This window comes from Ruditapes philippinarum, unplaced genomic scaffold (assembly GCF_026571515.1).
Source record: "Ruditapes philippinarum isolate M1 unplaced genomic scaffold, ASM2657151v2 ctg723_1_1_1_1, whole genome shotgun sequence".
Classification (NCBI taxonomy): Eukaryota; Metazoa; Mollusca; class Bivalvia; order Venerida; family Veneridae; genus Ruditapes; species Ruditapes philippinarum.
Genome location: NW_026866929.1, coordinates 292,129 through 298,339, shown reverse-complemented (window position 1 = coordinate 298,339; position 6,211 = coordinate 292,129).

Here is a 6,211-nt window from a genome sequence, read left to right as displayed (position 1 = left end):
AACCAGGTAACCTGAACAGAGATAAAACATTATTAACTTTATATGTGCTTATTTTTTTGTATCAAAGCAACCTTGCAGATGGATGTTGGAGGGCTAATATAGTTTTCGCGACCTAATTTTAGTTCTTTCTGGACATCATTTCCATACTTGGGACAAACCTGACAGCGCAATCAGTGATATGAACTCTGACTGTGCGACCTTACCAAATTTGACATGAGGACTAAGCATCACCAAATATAAACCTACACCAATGACCCAGAAAGTTTAGGACTCTATTGTTTTACAAGAAAAACTTTCTTTTCAAAGGATGGCCAGAAAAGATGGCCAATATATCATCCTATAACTGCACTATATACTTGCAGGAGACTTGTTTTAAATTTCACAACAATACGGGGGTTTTTTAACTTTGTAATTCAGCAACACATAACTGTATCTAGATTATCATGATTAAATGATAAATTGAAATCAAGGATTTTTTTCTGATGTTTTTTTCTTTGAGTAAGAGAATGAACAACCTGTGTTTCGGAAGTTGCATTCCCTATTACCGGACAAAGTAATTGGTGCCTTCCTTAAAATACAACTTTAATGATACCATGGATTCATACTGTCCTTAACTATAGTGTGTGCTGTTTAAAATGAAGCATATCTTCTCTGAGAGTAAACCAAAATATATCGCATTTAATGAGTGACTATATACCAATAATCAGCATTTTAAAATTTCAAATTTGAGCATAATAATAATGTCTTAAAGAAATTGGAATGGTCAATTATTCGGATAACATAGAAACACTCATCAAACAATATAGTTAGCCTTTATGTGTATTATGACTCTTTTGATTAAGATAGCTTGCCTTCAGTAAAAAAGGGAGCTTTGGTTTGTTTATGTAAGTCATTTAAATCAGAATGATTCAATCGAGATAGAAATAAATGGACATACATAAATTGGTAAAATTAAACAGATCGTCTATGTGGTAATGTTTTGTATTATACAAAAGGCAAAAGGGAAAGAAAGAACAACAGAAAAAGATAACAAGTATCATATTATCTTTAATGATGGTCTTGATAGTACATTAGCATATTGATAGGAAAGGAAAGCTTATTTGTCTTGTTTAAGCTCTTTTATTGGAAGTCGTTCTCATATATGTGTATTTAATAGATGAATAAACTATTTTATAAGAAGAGACGGAAATTGTAGATAAGTTAATATCAGTAAAAGTCTGCAAAGAACATTAATTCTATGTTATATAGAATACCTTCTGTTTTATTTCACAAAGTTTTGACGCAATACATACTGTATTCATGATAAGATGTTATTGTATAATCGACTGGGAAAAAAAACACTTACTTAAGAGCACGTTTTTATACCACGATTTAATTAATTTCTATAACATATTGTAACCATAGTATATACAAAAATACATTTCCAAAGAAGTGGCAAAAATGATAGTATAAAGTGATATTTACAAGTAAGGAGTTTATTATTTAAAGGGGACAGAAAGAATATCAAAATGATTATAGCCATTATCATATAAAGTAGTTGCACATTCGTTAACACATTCTTAACAAAACAACTATATTATTTCGCCAACTATATTATTTCCAAAAATATATAACACACCATTAGAGCTTCCATCTGCTATAATTTACTGGTTGGTCGCCCTTTGTGCCCTGTTCAACCAGCTTATCTTTATTTAGACATTTTTGCGAAATTCATGTTTATTTTCTTCTACTTGTGCATTATGCTGTTTTTGTTGTTGTTGTTGTTGTTGTTTTTTGGGGTTTTTTTTGTTTTGTTTTTTATTAACTGGAAACTGTTCCATAATTAAACCACAACGTGTATTGGTTATGTGGCATCAGGGAACGGTTATCTGTTTTTCAGGAAAAAGGAAAAAGGCTAAAGTTTTGAAGGCAAAGGCAAACAGTTTCTAGGTAAAAGTGAACTGTTTCAGGTTATTGTTTTCAGGCAAATTGACCAGTTTGTTCCTATTTCCTTTCTTTTTAAAGGTGTTTGCAAAATAAAAAAAACAACAGAGAACAAGCACACAGCAGTACATTATTTAAGAAACATAGGACAATGTAGATATGCTTAGAAAAACAAATACATTTTAATTGTTAATATTTTGATAAATATTCCTAAAAGTTTGCAACAATTGAAAAACAACCAAATTATTTACATAGCAATATGATTTTAGAATGAAGATTTTATATCATAATTAGCAAATTGATATGAAGAAGGATGGGTAGGTGAAACAAGACTGATATGTCATACACAATGGCAATAGAAAAAAACATAAGGTGAATTATTAAAGCTACATGACTCCAGATTACTTGAAGCCAAAATATTTGAAAGAAGTAACCGTAAGGAAAAAGTTTTAAAAAAGCAAAAATAATTACAATTCAAAAAATAATATACATTTTTTTATGTAATCATTGACTGATTTTACAGTATTATTTGTCAACATATTTTTACTGTAACGAAGTAAGGTCTATATTTGCTTATCCTGACTTATTTTTTGGTATGTTTTATTGTAGATTTAAAGTGCCGTTTGCAATGTATATTTTACCTCATGACATTTTTTTTACTTTGTGAAAATCATTTCCATATGATAAGTTTGGGTCTCTCATATAACATTTATAATAGGTAATGCGAATAAGCACGTGTTCGCATTTTTAGGAGATTTTCCTCATTTTGAAAATTAGCAAATTAAGCAAAAAAGAAACAGTTACGTGATTACATAAAAACCTGACGGACGTCTGAATGAATTTCTCTGTTTTCAATATAAATATTTTTTTAACTAATATCATTAATGAAAACGATAATTAAAAAGGCAGTGGAATACTAATATGACAAATATAAGACGTAACTGATAAAATCCGCAGGTTTGCATGAAGTTTTTTGTTGCAGAAGTGAAAAGAAAAAGATAAATGGTTCTTTTAACATACACCAACTTCACAATCATTTATATGACATAACCAATTATTTGCATATAAATGTTCATAGAATTGTGATTTTTAAACTTTGTATAAAATGTTTATTGATGTCAAAGTCTTTTTGTCACAAAACAAATGTTTTATAATCACTGTTTGGTGGATTTTAATATTTTTTTAATAGTTTTGGTAAGAGGATTGCATAATGATTAGCGAATATGAAAAACACTGAAAAACAGATGCTAAATAATGATTATAGAAACAAGTAAACGACACACTCACTTAGTATGTTTGAAATATGTACCGAATGTTATCAATTAAAGTTTGTTTACTTTTTACGATGACTTTACACATTTTGGATATCACTCGGCTGTCTGTCTATTGAAACCGACTTTTCTGGATAACTAACTACTCTGCAAGTGACCAGCTATTTATCCCACGTGATTTCTGAATCGGCTATGTAAAGCAAACGAATATTAGTCTCCATGTCAAAGAAATTTGGTTTCGTCCGAGGTTCGAACCAGACACCACTTGAAAACATTTCCGATTATCTCCCAATTGAGCGAAGCGGGCGGACAAAAAAAATGATATTATTTGTGATTTTAAGTTGACTTGATAACAAAGAAAAGGCCAATTTAATATCCTGATCATGATTCTCCATGTTTATAGCTTCGATCGATGTGAATCCCCTGTTGAGCCGCAGATTATTAAGTAATATTTCTTATCACTATTATTACAATTGAAGATATCGATGAAGCGTCGTATAAATTATTGGCAACGAAAATGTTTTCTGGAAAATATCTATGATGTTCAGTTAAATAGGGAAAAGGTTATGTTGGTACAATTTTTCTTGCTCATCAATGTTTTAGCAAATCACAAGGCATAAAATAATCGTAAAAAGGTGATTGAAATCCAAGTTTCAAAAATTTAACATATTGTAAAGACAAACGTGTTTAACTGTGTTATTATGAAAAGGTAATTAATAAGATAAATGGATAAAAAACACATGTTTTAATATTAATATCTAATCACTTGAAAACCTATGATAAAACCTTTAGATTTACTTCTGAGATAAAAGGTCCACAAATTATATATTTCGGCTATCCTTAGATGTTCTCACCATTGCCAAATTTTCATTATATATAAATTTTCATTAAATCTTTTTGAACACATGCACAATATCGTATTTTATCATATAAAGTAGTTGCACATTCCTTAACACATTCTTAACAAAACATTAGACGCCAACTATATTATTTCCAAAAATATCTTTATCATAATGCACATTACTATATCTTTATCACAACGCGCATTTTCATATCTTCCACATTATGAACATTATCATACCTTTATCATAATGCGGATGCCTGATCTTATCAGACTCAAAATTGCCGGTTTGGTCTTTATCCTATTCATTTTGTCCTATCTTTCTTTATCATGTCTTGGGTATATTGCCATATCTTTAACATAATTTTATTATGATGCACATTGTCATATCTTTTACATAATGTTCGATACTCCATCTTTATCATAATGTACATTGCCATTACTTTATCACATTTTACATTGTGATATCTTTATCATAATTCACATTGCCATTCAGTGTCATTATACACATTGCCATTTTTTATCATAATGCACATAGCCCACTCTTAATCATAATGTATATTGTCATATCTTTGTCACAATGAACATTGCCATACCTCTGTTATGATGCATATTGCCATATCTTTTATCATCATGCAATTTACCATATCTTTGTCATAATGCATATCGCCATATCTTTATCATAATACGAAGTGCCATGGCTCTATCATTTTGCACATTGTCATTATTATTTTTACTATCACATGAATATTGCCACATTTTATCAAGAAGCAGTTCCTTTTTCAAGCAGACGGTCTCGCATATATAAAAGAGTAATTTGATTTTATTTGAGTGGGTAAGTATCTGTATTAATCTAGGAAATACAGCACTAAGTAATATGAAAAACAATACTGAGTAATGATTAATGATGCTTAAAGTTATATAATTGTAAGTTTTGCGGACTTAAGTGCGTTTGTAAGTCTACAAGTCGTATAACTTGATAGTTACATTATTTACGGTTGTCATTTTTTAAAACCTAAGATGTATCTAAAGACAGTAAGGCAGACTTTTCTAAAATGCAGTGGTATTTAGAATGCTAATCGTGCATTGTATGGTTCTACTGCAAAATATTGCTTAAATTAGAACAATTGATGGGTAAAATGTCAGTTCGCATTAAACCTTAAAAAATTGCAAAAAAAAAACAACAGAAAGAAAAGCATATGTTAACATTGCGAAGGGTTCCTGTGCACAGTCATTGGTCTGACACACAATTTATGTGAGTTATTTCATGTTGTTCATGACTAATTAATGTGGTAATTGTTTAAAAATTGTACGCATCCAGTGTTTGCACTTATACGTCATAATATAGATTATCTAAAGTACTGTCAACACGCATGTATTCTGTTTTGAGTTGGGGTTTTTTGTGTATGTTTGTGTGTTTTTTATGGGGGGGGGAGTTAGTTATTTTTTATGGGGGGAGGGCGTTTAATGGGTGTTTTTGACGTTGTATTTTCTTTGTTGTTTATTGGTATTGTGTTTTTTGTTGTTTTTTGTGCTTTGTTTGATTTGTTTTTATTTTCTATTTCTTATTCATAAGGGACTCCCATTGAGACTTTTTGACATGACGGGATAGGAAATATTTCCCGAGATTTATGGACCAATTGAAGGTTTGGACCAAACACTTGTTTGAAAATTTACAGATCTTTCTTTCACTCCATTTTGTCCGGAATAATCATTTTAATGTTTTAAATGACCAGAAAATGAAAACGCGTTGCAACACTTGTCTAACGATATACTAACTAGACTTTAGATTACTTTCTTTTATGCCATATCCAACTATGATATAATACAAGAAAATGGCAGAAGGAAAAGGTTCATCTAATAATAGTATTTTCCCCCTAAAATGTTCTTATCATATAGACAAAGAAACCCACCTTGCCAACCCCAACTTATTAATGTGACTTTCTGTGTGCTTCCATTTGTAAACACTTAAACTGTTATGGGAATTATGTCTTAATGGTAGATTATGTAAACTAAATAAATTTTATTAATTTTCATTTATATCACCGTTAACAAAATAAACAAAAATAGCTCCGAAACTGAAATTAGTGTGTCTGTTTAATTTAACCATTCTTACGGCAGATATCATTCATAAAATGTCAATAGTCAATAAATCGTTAATATTTCATTACATATT